The sequence below is a fragment of the Cavia porcellus genome, unplaced genomic scaffold (assembly GCF_034190915.1).
Source record: "Cavia porcellus strain 051 isolate PalLab524CR breed Dunkin Hartley unplaced genomic scaffold, mCavPor4.1 scaffold_5, whole genome shotgun sequence".
Lineage (NCBI taxonomy): Eukaryota > Metazoa > Chordata > Mammalia > Rodentia > Caviidae > Cavia > Cavia porcellus.
In genome coordinates this window covers 392,780-413,733 of record NW_026947488.1, presented here as the reverse complement: position 1 = coordinate 413,733, position 20,954 = coordinate 392,780, and the positions used below count along the sequence as shown (strand labels likewise).

Below are 20,954 nucleotides of genomic sequence, written 5' to 3'. Positions count from 1 at the left end.
CTAAGTTGCCTGGACTGGACTTGAATTTGTGATCCCCTTGCATCAGTCTCCCAAAGAGCTGGGTTGCTGGTGTGTGTTACCACACCCAGCTAGGTCTTTGTTTCTGTCCTGGCTAAGAGTTGAGTTGCTGAATACTATGGCAGTTGTATGTTTAGATTTTTAGACAAATTGACAGACATATGTTGAAGCTAAAGCAGAAAGATCACCAGTTCAATGTCAGCCTTGACTATGAAGTGAGTCTATCTTTCAAATTTTGAGCGCTGGAGTCAGGTGTCATGGTACACACCTGTGAACTATCCTCACAGGAGGATCAGTGTGAGTTCACGGCCAACTGAACTACATGGCAACATCCTGTCTCAAAAACACTCCAAATAAGTAACACAAATTGTGAGCCGAGTGCTGTGCTGTGTTCCTGTAATCCTAGCCATTTTGGTAGCTGAGGCTAGAGGATCACAAGTTCAAGCCTAGCCCAGGAAATTTAGTGACTTAGACCCAGTGTGAAGCTCCTGGGTTCGATCTCTATGAACACAAAACAAAAACAGGTTCAGTACTGCATTACTCCATTTATTTAACACAGAAATGACAACATAGGAAGGGAACTGATGGGCTGCCAGGGGCTCAGGAAGTGGTGAAAGGAGGGATCTGAGACAATGTAAGGGCTTCTTGTGGTGGAACTTGAATTTGGCCATTGGGTGTGCCTGTTTTGTGGTACTGCTTTTTGTTGGTTTTGTTTTGAGACAGTCTCACTGTGTGGTTCAGGCTCTTGAGTTCACTGGGGTACTAAGGTTTGAAGTCGGGGACCTTTTACCACTGAACTACATCACTAACACCCGCCCTTTTAAGTCAGGGTTCCTTAAGTCATTATGTTACCAGACTATGATCCTTCTGCCTCAACATCCCAGAGTTCTGATATTACAAGGGTTTACTGTAACACCTGACTCACAGCCATCATAATTTGAAGGACAGTCTCATTGTCAAGGCTGACCTTGAACTTGTGATCCTTTTGCTTTAGTTTCATGACTATTCGAATTATAAGGGTGTACCATTCACTGTTTGCTTTTAATGAAAAAATCAAGTCTGGTAACTTTATAAAGAAATGAGGTTTATTTTGGCTCATTATTTTGGAAATACAAGGTTAAGGGGCCACATGTGAGACGGCCTTGCTGGCTGAGCTCTGAGGTGGTGCAGGGCATCAGCTGGGGTGGTCACCTGTGAATGTGCCACTTGGTCATCCTCTTTATAGAGCCAGCAGTAGTTCATGGAAATCACATGGGATCTCTCTGTATTATTATTTGCTAACAATTCTGTATAAATCTACAGGTACCTCATGATGAACAGTTTAAAAATATTACCAAAATAGTATGAAAAGCTGTAGGTAGAACCAACCAGATGCAAAATGTTGAAGGGTAAATAGAGTTGAAATCAAAGAACAAAAGAATAGAAAAATAACAAAAGTTAGTATTTTAAAAGTTTATATATATATATATATATATATATATATATATATATATTTCTCCCCCTGCCCCCGAGACAGCGTCTTGCTATGTGTTCAGACTGGTGTTGAATTTGCTGTGTACTGAGGCTGGCCTCGAATTCTGGGTAATTTTCTGTCTCAGTCTCCTGAGTGCTGGCGTTATGAAGTCTGTGGTATCATGCCCAGCAGCTTTTACACATTTAGCAAAACTGATCAAAGCCAAAGGAAAATAATGTAAATAAATGCAGATGTAGGGGAAATAGCTACATGTAGGAGCAAAAGCTTCAAATTACTGAATTATATTTACATTTTAGAAAACCTAGATGAAGCCGGGTAATGTAGCACAGGCCTGTAATCCCAGCACTGTGGAGGTGAGGCAGGAGCATCACTGTAAATTCAAGGCCAGCCTGGGCTGCAGAGTAAGACTGTATCTCAAAAACAGTCGGAAATCTAAATGAAATGCATGTATTATTATAAAGACATGGAAAATATATAATGCCTGCCAGGTGTAGTGTTGCACACAGGTAATTCCAGCACTTGAGAGGCTGAGGCACGAGACTGCCACAAGTCAAGGCCAGCCTGAGCTACAAGGTGAGATCAAGGCCAATCTTGAATACATTAGCAACACCTCGTCTCAAAAAATAGTGCTACAACTGGTACAAGAATAAAACAACTTTGAGACAGGGAAATGCATGAGAGAAACTGCAAAGGTCACAAGGCACCTCTTCTTCTCCCAAGTCTAGATTTTTAAACTTGCTTGTGTGTATGTGTGTGTGTGTGTGTATGTGTGTGTGTGCACGTGCATGCTGAGCCTGGTTCTTGCTCTGTGTTTATAGCTGACCTAGTGGCAATCCTGTTTGGCAGGATTACAGTTGAGTACCAGCATACCTGGCTAAATTCTAACATTTTCTAGGACCGATTCATTCTTGTACAAGTTTTTCCAGAAGATAGCTAAGTTCGTTGCATGAGGGCAAGGCATTTTGATCCTCAAGTCTAATGAGAATAAAGCAGTAAGTATATAATGATACAGAATATATACTCATATCACTTGTGAATATTGATACAAATACCCTAACATGTCAAAGTCAGCTCTTACACTACAGAAACATACATCAAGTGTGTATATCCATACCACAGGGGAGACTCACCATTAGAAAAATGTGTCTGTTCAGAGGAGAGACATCATTTTTTTAATAGAAATAAGAACAATTTTGAAGCTGGGCATGATGGTATCTGTAATCTAACGAGGAGGATTACTGAGAGTTTGAAGTCAGCCTGGGCTACATGGAATGTTAAAGACTACCCTGAAGTACACAGTCAGGCCATGTCTCAAAAATAATTTTTTTGGATAGGGTTGAACATCTATAAAGTACATGATTAAAAAGTCAATAATAGAGGGGAACCTAATTTGATAAATAGTTTACCTGATATGTATAATTGATGTTTTTTAAAATGGTGAAATCAATTTGTTTACCAAAGTATCAAGGCACGTTTACCAACGAAAGCTAGGAGCCCAGAGGAGAGCAATTCCAGGATGCTCAGTAGAAGGGACATGGCCGAGGGCAGGGCACAAGACACCTGAGTGTGCCGTGGTGGTGGCAGCAGTGTCAGATTGGCAAGAGGATGGGCAGGCAGCATTTGGTGCTCAGACCTGCAGTGTAGTGATTGAAGGCCGCGTTGCTACAGTGTGAGAAGCTGATGGTGGACAGCACCACCTCCAAGGAATGGAGCCACAGAAGTGGGTGGCCGCCAAGCTGAGGCTGTAGATGGAGCAAGCATCGCTGTGCTTGTGGAATCTCACCAGCCAGAGCACAGCAGCTTTTGCCTGCCCCCTGCTCTCAGGCTGGGCATCAACTCTGGGACCTGTAAGTACTTGGTCACTGTGCTCCTTGTCTCCCCTCCCCATCCTGCCCCAACTGGGCATTGAACTCAGGGCCTGAGTCATGCTCAGCAAGCCCTCTACCCTAAAGCTACACCTCTAGCCCCACAAATGTCATTCTTGATGGAAAACTTTAGACCAATTCTCTTTACATCAGGAGACTAAGTATTCTTGCTCTCGTATGATGGCCTGCCAGTAGTGTGCAGAAAAGTAATGTGAGGTGCAAAGATTTGAAGAGAAAAGAAAATCTGCACTATTTTCAGTTGACAGAACCACCTACTTAAAAACACACATACAGCAGAATAAACAAAACTGAACCCACATATTCGCAGGACTGCTGGACAAGACATTACAGCCTGTCAAGAAAAAGTAGAGTCCCCATCTTCCCAGACAGTCTGTGCAACCCCATCCTTTACCACAAGGTGGCTCTCCTCTGCGGAAACATCACAGCTGCTAAAAGAGATGAACACGTTACTAAGTTGTTGCTTGATCATTGAACACAACTGTTCGCAGTCTCACTGTTTGAATGTCCACTTTGCATGCTTTAATCCTGTAACTTGAACAACTAGTTCTAAGATGACAATATGTTATCTGTTAACTAGTTATTTCTTATTGTTTTTATTTGGAAATTCTGTATTACTTGTACCCTTGTACTGTTTTTTTTTTCCCTTTAAAAACAAAGTTCTCAATGGTATTAGATTTTGTTTACTCTTGTGTCTTCTGTCTTCCGACTAACCATGAACTCTTTGAGGACAGGAACCAGGCTTCCCAACAAGAGAGAAAGATGTACAACCACCTACTGGTATTGCTTGAAGAAAATGAAGGATAAAAGCCCTGGGAGGGAGACAGGAGGGAAGGGCTGGTGGCTGTGCACCTGGTAACTTCAGGGAACAGAACCTGGGCCTGGGGCTTTTCTAATATTCAGTGATGAAGGCTGGATCTGAAACTTGTAAGGCCCCATGAGCTACAGCGCATGGTGGTGCTGCCTATAATCCTGGCATCCGGGCAGCTGAAGCAAGCAGGAGGAGCCTGCGAGTGTGAGACCAGAGTGGGACACACAGTGACCTAAAGGGCAGGCTGAACTAAACAGCGAGAAGCTGTCTCAAAACCAAACCAAACCAAACCAAACCAAACCAAACCAAACCACCCTGACAAGACAAAACAAAATAAAACAAACAAAACTAAATAAAACACAGCATGGGGACTCCCACCGCCATAGCTGTGATGCAGTGCACAGAAGAATAGGATGCAAGGTCCTCCAGCAGCCACTGCAGCTCTCTGGCTGGAAGAGGAGCCTGCTTGGACCTTTGTTTCTGAAGCTCCATCACATTGACAAGGCTGGCCATGGGCATCAGTATCTCTGCAAGCCTAGCAACCCATGGAGTGTGAGTGGCGCAGGAGCAGGAACATGGTCTTGTTTTTTTTCCTCCATAGAAATCTCTTGCAAGTGTTTCTTCTTTGTGCAACCTATTTTGAATGTAGGACTCTTAATTTTTAGAACTTACATCTTTTTAGTCTCTGCAACACAGAAAAGAATAATGGAAATCATGCACACAGCTCAGTGCAAAACAAAAGTGCAGAGCCCTCCTTCAAAAACCAAGAAAGTTCTATTAAAGATTCCAAAGGATAAAGGCCCACCCCTTTTTTGGTACCAGGAATTGAACTCAGGACCTCACACTTGCCAGGCAGGTACTTATACCACTGACCTAAATCCCCAGCCCTTTTCTTCTTTGCTAACTTGTCCTGATGTTTCTATTTTCTACTAAATGTGTAAGTAAAGAAAAATTAAAATCATAAATGACTAGCCGGATATTTTGAGGGGTGGGTGCTGAGACGGAGTGTCATATATTCCAGCTGGTCAACTCTCCTGCCTCGGCCTCCCAAGTACAGGTGATTACAGGTGAGCACCACCACACCTGGCTGAATTTTACTTTCATCTTTATACTGCACAATGTCTGTTCTAAATGCAAATGTGAATCTATATTGTAGAATCACTAAAAATTATGCACTTTTTTTCGTAACTTAAAAAAATTTTTTGGTGCTTTAAAACAGGGTCTCACTTTGTACTTTAGGCTGACCTTGAACTCACTACATATCCCAGGCTGGCCTTGAATTTGTGGTGATCTTCCTGCCTCAGTCTCCTGAATGTGGGAGTACAGGCATGTGTTACTACAGCCAGCTCTGGTTTGTAAGGTTTTTTTGTTTTGTTTTGTTTTTTTGGTAGTTCAGGCTGGACTTGAACTCAGTTTTAGTTAGTCTAGGCTGGTCTCAAACTCACAACAATCTTCCTGCCTCAGTGTCCTTGAGGGCTGGGAATATAGGCAGGTACCACCATGCCCAGCCTTGGTTTGGTGCTTTTGAGACAGAGTCTTGCTTTGCAGGCCAGAATGGCATCAAACTCATCAACCTCCTGCCTCCAGCTCCTGAGTGCTGGGATTCCTGGTGTGGACCATCACACCTGAGCCTTATTTCAGCTCTTGATATGCACATCTTCTACCAGTGTTCTCTAGCTTTATCTTAATGATGAATAAGGAAGTATTACAACCTAAAGGAAATATGAACTGCTCTATTTTTCTTTCCTATATGTCATCATTTTTTAGCAAATGTCACCCAAATAAAATATAGTAGACAGACACCATGGACTGCTCTGCATTAGGCACAAGTTCTGGTGTGAGTGCCTGGAATCCAGGGCTTTGTGCATGCCAGACACTCCTGCCACTAGCTGCCTCCTTCACCTGGAGGAAGCTTCCTCTCAGCTAATCAGCCCTCTTGCTTGTGTGCTGGCAGACATGGGCTCTCATTTGCCGCGGCTTCCAGTTTCTCTGAGCTTAGAAGTAACGCACATCGGAAGAATTCTTACTTTATGGAACACTGCAAGCCTTACAAGGGAACGAAAGCACAAGGAAAGCCAGACATGCAGATGTCACAGCGTGAGCTTGCGTTTATGCCCTCTTGTCCCATCAGACATCACTTATGAAATACACATTCAAAAATAAAATCATTTGGAATCTTAAAATAACAACATATTCTGGACGTGGTGGTGCATATCAATAATCTCAGCACTTGGGAGGCTGAGACAAGAGGACTGCTGGGATTGAGGACAGCCTGGGACACGTGGTAGGTTCAGGGCCAGACTGAACTACACAGCATGTGCTCCGCTCAGCAGAACAGATATTAAAAGTGAAGTACACAGCAAGACCCTGCCTCGTGGAAACAGAAACAAAAACAAAAGGTAACAACCGCAGAATGTGTGGGACACTTTCTGAGTACGGGGCTGTGTGTCCGAGTGGAGTGAAGACAGAGATGGGCTCAGGAGAAAGGAGCGATTGCTGGGGGACAACTGACCAAATCCAGTATGCAGCACTCGCAGATGGGCAGGGTGGACACTGAGAGAGGGGAGAGAAAATCGGGCTGAGGACAGAGGACGTCATGAGAGGAACACGCTTAGGCTGCTGACTTTCAAGCTCTGTAAGTCCTGCTCACCAGCCCCATGCGGAGCAGTGCAGAGAAGGTGCAGCCTGCACTAGCTCATGGACTGATTCAGAGTAAACTAGAAAAAGATTCCCCTTTCTCCAGACACTGTGCTTCACAGCCATCTGTTAGAAATTGGAGTAAGACGTAATGCTGCCTGGCAGGCAGTGTCAGAAGACAGGGAGGAGAAGAAAGAGGGAGTGGAAAAGGGACAGGGAGAGGGAGAGAGAGCGTGAGCTGACTCCAGTCTACGTGTACTTATCTCCAATGGTTTACACACATTCAAGGACTGCCTGTGCTATCCACTGCAGTTTAAGGGATGGGGGAAGCATGCATCTAAATTTCCAAAATGAAATAATAGTCTGTCTCCAAAGGTGGGTAAAAGGACCCAGGATGTTGCTCAGTGGCACAAGAGCCTTCCTGGCAAGTGCAAGGTCCTGAGTTCGATTCCAACTACAAACAACAACAACAAAAAGCCCTCAAAGGTGGGTAAAAGAAAAGAGCTGGAACAAGAAAGAGAACCTCTGTACAGGCAGGTAGGTGTGGAGCCCGCGTGGAGGGCTCATTGTAGTAATGCTGTTTCAGAGGATGTGGGAGCCACCCCTGGGCGCCCCAGACCACAGGAGCCCCGGCAGCGGGGTCTGCTGGCCCTTCCTGGGCTGCTCTTTCATTGCCCATTAATCCTGTGAAAAGCACATTGTGTGTGATCCAGAGACAGGTATCTACAGGTGAAGCAGAAGTCCTGACCTAACCGCAGCCATTTGGTTTAATAAAGTTGCAGTTACTCTGTTCTCTGCCACAAGAAACTCAGGTAAATTCCATGATTTGTTATCAGATTGAAACTTCTGCAGATTTGCTAAAAACAACTTTGCTTCACACAGTGTGCTCACCACAAGATTCCCATTGTACCACGGCCTTCAGCAAAAGTGTATCTCGTTCTTGTAACTTCTGTCTTATAACTCAAAACTTATAAAAAGACCAACTTTCTGTAAACCTCCACCCTAGACTTCAGAGATGGCTCCTCTGGGGTCCGCTAGCATTAATAAAATTTCCTTTCTTCTCCTGAGCTCCTGTCTACTGTTGGTTCAATTTCTCCTGCAACATTAAGTTCTTCCAAAAAGTAAGTACTAACACACTGATGCAAAATGAGAACCTAGCATTGCTGCCCTTCTCTCCCAGTGCTGACCAGCTTTCTCCCCAGCCAGAGAGACCAGCCTTCACACTTCCAATTTGACCTTGAACAGTCACTTGACCTCTTAGCCTCAATTTCCTTGGTTATAACATGGATAGAATAATACTAATTCCTCCTAGAGTTGTTTTAAGCATTGGGTGCCAATTTGATCTTAAGCAGTCACTTGACCTCTTAGCCTTGATTTTCTTGTGTATAACAGGGTAAAATAATACTGTGTACTCCTAGTGAGATTTTAAGCATTGTAGCCCTGAGCATGATGGTGCATATCTGTAATTCCAGTACTTTGGGAGGCTGAGGCAGGATGATCTCAAAAATGAGATGATGTAGGCTACTTGAGGAGGTCCTGTTTCAAATAAGGGGTTAGGGGAATAGCACTGGGTTTGGTTCCCAGTTAAACAAACAAACAGTAATGGATCTTGGCATTTAGCATAATGCCCAGCACTGCCCCTCTGCTAGGTGGGCACATGGGCTACCAAAGGAGAGGCAATTAGTGTAGAGATTCACATATGGCCACCCAGATGTTTATTAACGGTGAAAAGCCAGACAACACACCCTATGTATGTAGCCATCTGTGGGACATTTTAGGGCCCCTGAACTGAGCTGTTCCTTCCTCCCAGCTCTGTGGTCAAGGTTTCCCTGTGGAGGCCTGGAGCAGTGGCCCACTGTGGTTTCAACCAGGCTCAGACACAGCCCCGCCCCTGGAGGAGACCTCAGCAGCCCTCTTATGACCTCATCACCATCTCGACCAATGGGGTGGAGACCTGAGAAATACCCCGCCCTGTCTGTTGCTATGGTTTCTGTTTATTTGAGCTTTGGGCTCAGATGAGGGGCTGCTCAGAGGTTCTGGGAAGTGCATTGTGGGTGCCCTATGGGGCTGTGCTGATGTGGACCCACCCTTTATGCCTTCCCCACCCAGAATTTCTGAACAAATTGGAAGGCAGAAATTGACTGTGGCAGAAGAAAAAGGTAAACCTCGTGAGGTCACAGGCGCTGTCTGAGTCCCCTAATGGCCGCAGTGTACACTAAACTCCTGCCCCCCCGAGCAGACCTCCCTCAGCCCCCTTACCCCTTACCTCGGTCCCTGCCCCTGTGGGAATGGAGAGGAGGTGAGGGCATAAACAGATTCTGGGGACAGGAGGGAGGAGCGCTTAGTCCCAAGCCCCCAGGAAAGGACATCTCTGCCCCTCACCTGGCCTTTATTCTTCACACCTGGTCCCCTGAAGTGCCTCTTCAGGCTTTCTGGTTTCTCTGGTGGAGACACAGATGTCCGCTGGGCAGGGAGTTGGACCACGGGAAGGAGTGCAGGTGCCCTTGGTCCTTAACTTACAGTGTCAACATGGAAACTTCGCCAGGGAGCTCAGCATTGGCAGAGTCTCTGGATGACCACCTCAGACTCAGGTCTGTGCATTTTCTCCTAGGTTTCTTACTCCCTTCTAAAACTTTTTCTAAGTTCCCATGTGAATTCCCTTTGACTCTGGCACGAGACTACTTTCTCAAGCTTCTTGGAATGAGCTTGTCTAATGTAGAACAGATCCTGGAAAACTCAATTTCTCCATGTAAATCTGTCCCAGATCAATTGCAGCTTGGATGCTGAGTGCCACAGGATTGAGGCCTTTAAAACATTTTATTTTTGTCCAGGTGGGGTCTTTCTCTGAAGTGCAGGTAGGCCTCCATTCACAGTCCTCCTGCCTCAGCCTCCCAAATCCTAGCATGCATCACCATGCCTACCTAGTTTTTGAAACAGCAGTTCTGCTTGATTCTCTAAAGAGGAAACATTAATGTATGTAAGGATAATATATGCATAAATTTGTAAGATAGTAATCGATTTTCCTGAAATAATGCTTGGCGTGGGCTCTACCAGTTCTCAGGTTCCCTGGGCTATGTCTTCAGCACTCCTGCAGTTAGGGTGCTTGACAGAAGTTTGAGAAGTACTAGTGTAGCTCTAACAGATGGGTAGGACAGTGCCCAGATGTCTGGTTTTTAAACCACCCGATTTACAGTTCCCACCTATTAGTGTTTGCTCTCCCTCTTCTACCTCTGGTTTTGCTCCCGGGATGGTTAACTCCTGGCAAACCTCAGAGGTGAGAGTTAGAGGACTGAATTCACCTTCTGTTGTTACTTCTGCGGGGCGTGTGTGTGTGTGTGTGTGTGTGTGTGTGTGTGTGGTACGGGAAGCTGAGCCAAGGCCTTGGGCATGTTGAGAAAATGCTCCACCACTCAGCTACAGCTCAACCAACTCATTGCCTTTTATTGTTTGATAGATTGATTGATTGTAGCACTGCAGATTGAGTCCAGGAAGCACTGAGCAGCATTCCTAGCTCTTTCACTTTCTTTCTTTCTTTCTTTCTCTTTCTTTCTTTCTTTCTTTCTTTCTTTCCTTCCTTCCTTCCTTCCTTCCTTCTTTCTTCTTTCCTTCCTTCCTTCCTTTCTTCCTTCCTTTTTTATATTACTTTTCACTGATTTATGGTTTTTCCAAAATGGCCTCATGCTCATGATCTTCTTGTCCCAACTTTCCCAGTTTCTGGGATTAAAAGGCCTGACCACCCGGCCTGCTTGCCTTTATTTTTTTCTTTGTGCCACATGAACCCCTCATTACCTCACTCATTAAATGGTCACTATAGCACCCTGTAGGGTGGTGGGTGGCATTGCAGCAGGAGGATGTGAATAGGGGGCTTATCATTCTCATGAGCACCCTGCTCTTCCTTTGCACAGGTGAGAAAGTTTGAAGTAAAAGCCAGCCTTGTTGATGCTATAGCATCAGTGAAGAAGAAGAGCAGAAAACAGTCCCTTCACCATGGGACAGGCACTGTTGGTGACTGTCACTCACCTGAGAAAGTGAGTCTTGGTGGCCAGCTGCTGGGGGTAGGGGCCCAAATGGCAGCAGAGGGTCACGGTTCAGATGAAAATGTCAGGTGCTGGTTAGTAATTCTGCATTTGGGAGCTATGGTTGGGTCTTGACAAGCTTGTGTCAAGCCCTGGGCATGATCTCCAGCACTCCAATAAACTGAGGGGTGGGAGTGGGGAGAGGAGAGGAGAGAGGACAGGAGGGAAAATTTTATGTACACTTGGGAAGGTCAAATGAAATGCTTTTACATGAACTCACTAGGGGCTAGTGGAAACACTGTGTAAATGGCAGTTGCTATTTGATTTTCCTCAGCCAGGGAAGCCAGACTAGTGAGAATAGCCACTCTCTTTAGGCTCTGTAAAAGCCCTCCAACATGTGAGAGGAGAGCTCCGGGCCCCGGGATTAGATGTTTTGAATCATGTTTGCTATTAGCTTACTGGGTGATAACAGAAAAATCATTTCCTTGGCAGGGCTTCAGTGTCTTTTAAACTTCATTTTTAGCCATAGCACTTGAGCCCCAGTGATCCCTTACAGGGGATTTTGATCTCTAAATGAAGATGTGGGCCAGAGTCAGTGTGGCATGGACTGTCTCTTGAAGGAACTATTCCCACCTTCCTGCTGCCCATTATGGCTTTCCAGTTCTCAGCCTGAACAGTCATTTGCTGAGCTATAGGCAGAGCAAGATCATGGGGATCAGGACGGAGGGTGTCAGCCCTGGCTTTGAGCTTTGGACATCTGCAATGCAGGCCTGTGGCCTGCAGCCTGGGCAGCCACATCCTCACTCCCACTGTCCCCAGCATGTGTGACTGTCTCCTGACTGCAGCAGCCCTGTCCTACATGATGTGCCCCTTTGTGACTATGGTGCTTAGGCATCTTCTGTCCCTCATGTCACCCTTAAGCCTGCCTCCTTCTGTGACAGGCTTGAAGACCTCTCTGATCCTGCACATCCTTCTGCTGATGACACTGTGTCACATGGTGGTGTCCCTTCCCCGGGGGCTGCTCTCACCGGTGGCATCACCTCAGGTTTGTGCCTTTCTCCTTTGGCCTGCTGTCTTCCTAAATGCTCACCCCATCCTCCTTCTCAAAGAACTGTACCCTCTACAGTCTTCTTTCCTCTCTGGGCAGCTTGGTCTCTAGAGCCAAGTGTTCTTCCTGGGGACTGGGATGGGGAGGCCACCTTGGGGCTTATCCTTGAGGTGTGAGGAGGTGGGGTTTTGAGAGTCAGCTTGGCTCCCTTTGCCCTGGGTGGTTCCTATGGAAGTTGACTCCCTCCCTCATATGTTCCTTTTAAACAGTGCTCTGACTCTGCCAGTGGCCCCACCCTTATTCCTGAAGACAAATGAATGTCTCCCATCGTCACATCCCTTGGCTGAGGGGCCCAGAAGGATACTCTCCAGGATACTCAACCTTATCCAGCCACCTGCACGTTTCTCTTAGTTACTTTGTTACTCAGTCAAAATACTCAACATTCAAAAGTTAAAGGAGAACAGGTTTATATCAGCTCAGAGTTTGTAGAGGTTTCAGACAGTCAGCTGGCTCTGGGGCAGAGTGACCTCACAGAGGAGAAACAGTCCATGGCATGGCAGGAAATAGGCAGCAAGCAGCAGCAGTAGAAAACCCCTTTTTATCTCTTATATCATCCAGGCTACAATGCTTTTGTCTAGTGCCACACACACCCTTATTCTGTCTTCCCGTTATCACATCCAGAATTGTGACATAACAATCGGACTAACGCAGTACCACCGACACTTAATGTCAATAACCTGCACCTTAGATCAGTGATGATAAACCTTCTAGAGACTAGTGCCTGAAGTGAAAACCAAAATCATATTTATTTCAGTATGCCCACCCGACATTTAAACATGAACACTGAGGTTTTGGCTTAGAAAAATCAACTCATACATTCACATCTTTTGTCTTAAAAGCAAAGCAACACACAGCCCACTACCAGTGTCCCAGATCTATTCACTTCTGAAAAGCCCCATCCAATGAGTGCCTGAGGCTTTGTTCAGACATCTAGATAACAACCCCTGACCTGTGACTCTATCCCTAGGCATATGTCTAGAGCTATATCTAGTGTTCAGTGATGGTTAGGGTTAAGGCTGTGATTAGGTTGAGGGTTAAGCTTAGTTTGACAGTGTTAGTAATTGGTCCAAGGATAGGGATAGGCTATATCCCATGCTAGGGTTAGGGTAATACTAGGGTTTCACAAGGGTTAGGGTTAGAATTAATTTTACAGCTATTTCAGGACTAGTGTTAGGGTTAGGGTTAGGGATATGGATTGAGGAGAGTGAAGGATCTAGAACTGTTGTGTTTCACATTATATCTAAGCAAAGTGTTCATGTTTCAGTCAGTTCTTTTTGTTATTGCTGAGAAAAAATGCACATTTTGTAAGTGTTTCAGTATATATTAAGCTGGATCCTGGGCAAGAAAGCATGGCAGAGAGCCATGGGAGAGGACAGACAGTCCCTGGCAAGGCAGACAGGAAGCACCAGCAGTGAGCTTCCCTTTGCCTGTATACTCCAGCTGAGCTAGAATACTGTTGGTTGTTGCCACTGATACCCGCGGAGAATTTTCTGTCTTCAGTAAATCCACCCAGCCACACCCAGGGCTATAGTATATCAAGTAGTTGTTTAATCCATTTCTATACAGCAGTGATCCAGTCACAGCTTAAAATCCACACCTATGTGTGCAGAGGCTCTGGGGGATATCTAAATATAAGCCATACCATTCAGCATGCTTAGGGTGAAGTTTCATGTAGACTCAGGATTAGTGATAGAGTTAAGCTGTCTTGATTACTTTTCTCTCATTGCTGGGACAAAGCACCAGTACCCAAAATGAAGGAAGGAGAGGTTTATTTAGACTACTTTGTGGAGGCTTCAGTCTACCATCAGCTGACTCCATGGCAGGATGGCCTGGTATCCAGGCAACACTGTAATGCAGCAGCCAGCAGAAGCAGCCAGAGCAAAAGAGGGCAAGAGTAAGCCACTTGTCCTCCCTTATACTGCACATAGGCCACCCTTTCCAGGGTGGGTGTAGCACTCACACAATCTCCTTGCCCTCCTTTTGCACAGGAGGATGGTACTTACAAAGGAAGAATTCTAGCTCCATGTTGAGTCTATCAGTTAAACTTCTAAACTCCACAAGTTGACAAAATGTATGAAGTATAGCATAGGGTTAGTGACAGATGTATGGACAGGGCTAAGTCAGGCTCAGGTAAGATTTTGGTTGGGTTAGGGTTAAATTGAGGCTTCCACCAGGCTTAGCATAAGTTTCACAGTTATGTTTAGGTTTAGGGTTATGTTTAGGTTTAGGGTTAGGTTTAGGTTTAGGTTTAGGTTTGGGCTTTGGTTTAGGCTTGAGTTTAGGGTCTATCAGTTTTAGGGATGGGGTAAGGTTTAAGTTTAGTTTTATGTTTAGGGCTAATGCTAGTTTTAGGTCTAGGAAATTTTCATATTAGGGACTGTGTGAAGGTTAGCGTTAGGTCTATGACTAGCACCTTGGTAAGCCAGAGGGCAAGGTTTAAGACTAAGGGTAGGTTTATGCCTAAAGGAAATTCTCTCTCCAGGGCTGTGGTTCCACCATGATTAGTGTCAGCCTTAAGGCTAGTGCTAATGCTAGAATAGGGGCTGAAAGGTGCTTGGGTGTTCTTTCTATTGTTTTTATGTTTTAGAGTTTGACTTAGGGTTAATGTTACAAGTTTGGGCTAAGATTAGAGTGTTGTGTAGGCCAATAGTGAGGGTAGGATAAGAGTTGAGGGTAAGCCTGGTGATTTAGCTCAGTGGCACAATCACCTGCATGGTTGGCACAGTGTCTCAAGTTTAATCCTTGGTACGACAAAAAAAGAATAAGTAATAATAAGGAATTAGGGATAGGTTTATGAATCAATTTAGGGCTATGCTGGGGCTAGGGATTTTGCTATGGGTAGGTTAAGGGTCAGGTTTAAGATTAGTTTTAAGGATAGGTTTTGTCATGAGGTATAGATAAGGTTATATAGAGTTAGAGTTAGAGTTAGGATTAGTGTTAGGTTAGGGTTATATTTTAAGGATATGTTTATGGTTAGGTTTAGGGCTAAGTTATGATAGGATTCAGGATTTGTATAGGCTTAGGATTACTTTTAGTTGTAAGACTACTTCTAGCATTAGAGCATTAGTGTAAACTTTATTGTTAGTGTTAAGTCTAGTTTTTGGTAGGTGTTGCATAAGGGTTATAACTGGAGAAAATTCTAGGGTTTCACCTGAGGATACAGTTCATGCTAAGGCCAGTGTCTTAATTAAGGTTATGGTTTTGTCAATGGTTAGTGTTAGGATTGGGTCAGACTTGGGGTAAAAATGCAAGTTGAGAGTTAGGTTTAGGTTTCTGTTCACATCAAGTTCAGGATTAGGCTTAGGGCTGTGGCTAGGGTTCCAAGGGCTAAGCTTATGCTTAAGTTTATTGTTATGGTTGGTACTATGTTTGGGTCTTGGGCCTGTGCTGTGGTTGAGCTAGAGTAGATGATCCACCAGAGTGTGTTAGGGTGAGAACTATGCTATGGTTAGGGATAGGGCTAAAGTTCAGTCAATATCCTGATTAGGATTTTTTTTTGGGGGGGTGGTGTTAGGGTCAAGGTGATGATTAGTCTTATTGTTTCAACAGGGCTGTGTTACAGCTTGGGTTACTGTTAGTGTTGTGGATGCACCGGGCTTAGGTTTAGATTTAAGAGCAGCATTAATTTTAGGGCTATGATTAGGCTTACAACAGATTTAATGTTGTGGTAAAAGTGAGGCTCAGGATTAGGGCTTGTGATTAGGGCTATGGCTATGAATCAGGCTAGTTTCACCTGGGTTAAAATAAGGCTTTCATTTAGGGTTATGGATATGGTTGGGTTAAGGCTAGATCTAGCATAAGGATGTGGTTCTAGCTGAGTTTGTTTAGGGTTAGTGTTAGCTTTAGCTTGAGCTTTATCATTAGGTTTCTACCAGGAAAATAATATTATTTAGGGTTACTGTTTGGCTTGGCCTATGGCTAGGATTAAGTCTAGCATTCCACAAGGATTAGATTTAAATTTAGTTTAGGGTCAGGTTTAGGTTAGGCCTTGTGCTAGTGCTAGAGATTACACTGAGGCTGGTGTTTGTCAAGGATTATGCTTAGTTTTAGTATTAAAGACAGAGTTAGGTTTCTCCAGAGTTAGTGTAAAAGAAACTTGAGGTCTAAGGATAGAGTTAGGGTTAGAACCTTGGATAGGACTAGGGCGATATCTAGGAGTAGAGTTACAACAGAGTGGCATTTGTGGTTAGGTTTTCTCCAGGTGTAGGGTTAGTTTGGGTTAAGGTTAAATTTTTACCAGCATTAGAGTTGGGCTTAGCGTGATAAGTTTGGGGTTACATTTTGGTTAGTATTAGTGTTCCCCCAAAGTTATGTTAGCTTTAGTGATATATGCATAGCTTGGGCTAGTTCTAGGTCTACAGTTCTACCAAAGATTGGGCTAGGATTAGGGTTATGGATAGGATTCGAGTTCGGGTTATGGTTCCATTCTTTGGTTTAGGCATGGTGGAGTCTTCTTCTATAGGTGGTCCCAGGTTCTTTCTGTCCTGAGATAAATATTGGTTCACTGAAGCAGAAATGGTAATAATGTTTTATAGATATTAAAGATAGAAGAAAAATTCCATCTCTATGGAATGAGCTTTGGTCAAGTTATAATAGAAGAAATAAATCAGCGCACTCTGTAGTCATGAGTGTGGTACCTGAAAGTGACATGAGAGCACAAGTGTTGATGTGGTTTCTCTTTTTAAAAAATACTTCCCACACTGCCATCAGGGTTAGATCAGCCTATGGAAAACCTGCTAGTGTTCTCACAAGATATCCACATGCAGGGTTCTGAGAACTGTCCTAACATGTGACCTGGGATTTTGTAATTAGTGTGCCATAAGAATGTTCCCAGCTAGTGTTTTCTGCCTTGCTAGGATTTTTCTATAGAAACCATGCCTACTTTGCTAGCTTGCCTTTGCCATACCCTAGTCTCCTGCCTCATTTCTCCTTGAGGCAGACATTTTCCCTTAATTCTTTATGGGGTTTCAAATTTAAGGAGGTTTTCATTTTCTTTGTAGGTACTTCTGCTGGAAGGAGTTGTAGGTTCTACTTATATGGTATGCAGGACAGATGTTACATATTCCTCTGGGCCAGAATCTGGCAGGACTCTGCTTCCATACAGTTGGATAGGCTTTGGTGTTTGGCCTAAATGAATGAGGCATTATAAGAATCTTGTGATCTCTGAGTGTACTATCATATCAGAAGACAGAAAAATCTCCCATATAACATTTCAAACAGATTTATATTAGCCCCATTTTGGTTGTTTGGAACCCTCATGAGGGCTACTGGCAATAATCAGAGACAAGGCTCAGATGCTTCTTGGTGCAATTGTGTAAGAACTCACTTTAGGATCTGGCTGACCTTTTGAAAATGCTGAGGACCTTATGTCGAATGGAGATGATAGTTTATTCTGAAAGCCTGAGCCATCCCGAGTTATTTGAGAGGTAATAAAAGGCTGATTGTCATTCTGAAGGGACTGGATAGTTGAAACTGAGGAACGATTATTTTGAGAGGCTTTAAGGTGTTTATTAGGACCAGCATTTACCTGTATCTACCATGGGTATGGCGGTACATGGACAAAGTCTAACTATCAGACCTCCCCAGGTTATAGCCCTCTCCTCTGTTTGGGTTCTAACAGAGGAGGTGCTATGAGGTTGCCAGGGTTCTTGTAGGCAACAGATGTACTGACCTGTCAGGTGGCTGCTGCTGGTCCTAGTCCTGTGAAAATTTGAGTGGCCATCTCCACTGTAGCTCCTCTTCCCTTGGGGAGTCATCAAGAATTTTTGTGGTCTTCTGCTTTGTCCCTTGAGAAAGCACAGTTGAGTTTCTACCAGAGTCCCTTTTTAATCCTCCCCTGCCCTAAATTCCTTTATTTTTCTAGGGCTTATAGACTTTTTTTTTTCCTTTTTATCGGTACCGGGGATTGAACTCACGACCACCTGCTAGCAAGGCAGGTGCTTATGCCGCTGAGCTAAATCCCCAGCCCTATAGACTGTTTTTAATGAGTCCTCAACACAGGAATAAGGTTAAGGTTTTGAGGGTGTGTGAGGTTTTCTTTTTGTCTTCCTATCAGGCTTTTGATTACCCAAGGAGACTACAGATATGTGTCTCTGGTGTCCCCTCAATGCAGGACAATGACCTGCAGGGCAGTTAGACTGCCTCTAGGAGTCATAGAATTTCCTTTATTTATTTTTAGGGAATGGAAATTAGACAGGAAGTCTTTATTTACAGATAGCTCCAAGGGCGTGTAGAACCAGAAAAGCATATTTGGAGAGCATATGGATAGTTAGATTTTTGCCCTTTTCTAATATCAATGCCCAAGAAAGAACCACAGGTCTGCTATTTGATCAGAGATCCCCCAGGAAGGTGTCTGTCTTGCAAAAATGTCCAGTTTTCTCAAAGTTAGTTTTCAGCTTCTTCTGCTTTCACAGTTTTGTCTGCTACAGTTTTCAGACAGAATGGGCATCCAGTAACACTCCATATTTTTTGAAATGTATGCTGGTAGGTAGTGGTCTTGTCCTAGCCTTCAGGTCATGACACACAAAGAAATTCCTCCATTTTTGATATGTATACATAGAAGGGATTTAAAGTCAGGTATTCCCAATGCTGAAGCCTAAGGGATAATTTTCTAAAGGCATTGTCAGTCACTTCTAGGGCACACAGACTCAGGACCTTTGACAACTTCATATAAAAACTTTGCCATTAGGCCAAAATTAGATGTCCATATCTGACTGAAGCCAGACATTCCTAGGAAGAAGCAAAGCTGTTGTTTCTTGGCAGAAGTTCTGAAATTGCAGATAACCTGGATCCCACCTCTAGACAACTGTTGTATCCCAGGTATAAGATATACCAAGTATTGAACTTTCAGAGATGTATCTGAGCCTTTTCTTTTGAGAGTTTATATCTATTCTTTGCTAGAAAATTGAAGGTTTGTGCAGTGTTATGGTTGGGTAACTTCAAAATTGAGCTGCAGATTAACATACTGTGTACATGCTGTGAAGTAGTTCCCTGTTTAAACCCCAGGTTTTTTCAGTCTTTTTATAATGCCTGAGAAAAAGTTGAGGGCTATCTCTAAACACTTGGGGGAGAAGTGCCCAAATATGTTGCTACTTTTTCTTTGAAATTGGGTTTTCCCATCTAAAGGCATACAGAAGCAGCGAATCAGAATGGAAGAGAATATAAAATCATCTATGAGGTCTAAGGCTGAGAAAGAATTTATGCTTCTTGGAATTTGGGAAGGAATTGTGTGTGTATCTGCCACCAGAGGTCGCCTTGGGATTCCAACCTTTTTTATGAAGTGCAATTTTTTTTTTAAACCATCCTATATTCTATAAAAGGTTTTACTAAAGGGAGAATGAAAAGATCACCAAGGGCCATGTTTGAGAAATTCCTGTATGAGATATTTGAGGCCTTTACCTGACTCTTCTTTGACTGGGTATTGCTTTCCATTAGGAAACTGGCTGGAGTTTTCTTTCTTCAAAGCTACTGGCATAGCTGGATTCTCCCCCACCAGGTAGTCCATTATGCTATGCAGCAGGATACACCTGCTGGCTAACTAGGTCAGACAGACTTGGTGTAGTCCTGAAAGGTAAAATCCATTTTTGCCATTGTTGGAATTTGAGAATTACCCCTATTTTTAAAGCAAAATCTCTTCCTAGCAAGAGAGTAGCACACTGGAGGACAATGAAAATCTTGGGTAAATATTTGGCCTTCAAAGTGCCAAGTCAGAGCAGGTGGCCAGAAACTGACTAAGGCTTCCCTCAGCCACAGTCATGGCTGTAGATCTAGAAGGGGATTCTCCAGAGTAAGAACTTTTGTCTTCCTCTGTATCAGTGAGTAATTGTTCTGGCTCACATAGGACAATCAGGGTTACCTGTTTCCTCACAGGAGCTGGTGATGTCCTTGTAAAAGGGCATTGTAGTGGCCCCAGGGCCCTTCAGTCTTCATTAGAGAGCAAAATGAAAATGTTGAATATCCTATCACCTTACTAGGAGCAGGGACAGTCAACCCTCCAGTGCCATGAGTCACTTTAAACAGGGCCCTGGAGGTGGCTTGGTGCAGTTGAGTGCCCCGTGTCCTATCTTCCTGCATTTGAAACTGAAACTGTTTGCTCAATTATCTTGAGGTTTCCCTTAGATGATTTGGGTTCATTGAAAACGTTAAAAATTGTGACAGTTATAATTCTGGGCTTTATCTTTACACTCTTCATCTAAGATCCTGATTGTGGGACACAAAAACTATTATGTCCAGCAACTGCATCATAGAAAAAGATCCATCTGAAGTTTTTGTAATTTATGAAAAATATCTGAGTCTTACTGACAAGTGAAATGATGTCCAATCAGTACATACTACTCCTTGGAAGATGGATCTTTGTTTGTATATTTACAAAAGACTTCTGTTGCTGAATGTGGTGGTGCACGCCTGTAATCTCAGCACTTGGGAGGTTGCTACAGGAGGATCCTTGCAAGTTTGACACCAGCCTGGGCTACAAAGTGAGTTAAAGGCCAGATCAAATTGCATACAGAGAAACTGTCTCCAAAAAAAAAAAAAAAAGGCTTGTGCTGGTCATCTGGATTTTCTTCTTTGCCCCATATGGTCCTGCTCACCTTATCATAATTAACAAATTTCTTAATGTACCTTTTGATTCCCATGATAAGAACAGCCACCATGTGAGAGATCATTTTTAGCTCCTCACTAGTATTATAGTCCCAGTTTGGCTCTGTTAAAGGGAGAACAGACTTACCAGGGTGATGTTCTTCTGTTGTTAAAGCACATTGTTATTCTTTATAGTTCTTAGCCTGTGGTAGGATGCTTCACCTTTCATTTGTGGAACTGGACATTTTACCACAGTAAGTCAGGAGAGAGTGTCAAAGTTTCAAACTCCTTTGCAAACTTACAAGGTCCTCTGAAAGTCAGCCTAACCCTTTTTGCATTGTTTGATATCTGCAAGTGAGACAAGCACCTAGACTCAGGAAGCCACCTCTGCAAGTGGAGTGGGACAAGTTGTGAGTAAGAAGGACCACTG

General features: G+C 43.9%; 1 long non-coding RNA gene across 1 annotated transcript; it reads left to right on the top strand.

The window, feature by feature from the left end:
• Positions 1 to 8,833: 8,833 nt before the first annotated feature.
• Positions 8,834 to 13,142, top strand: LOC134475854 (uncharacterized). Its single transcript, XR_010047183.1, has 4 exons — positions 8,834 to 8,982; positions 10,729 to 10,851; positions 11,781 to 11,884; positions 12,157 to 13,142. It is a non-coding gene; the product is annotated as an uncharacterized LOC134475854 (long non-coding RNA).
• The last annotated feature ends 7,812 nt before the right edge of the window (positions 13,143 to 20,954 follow it).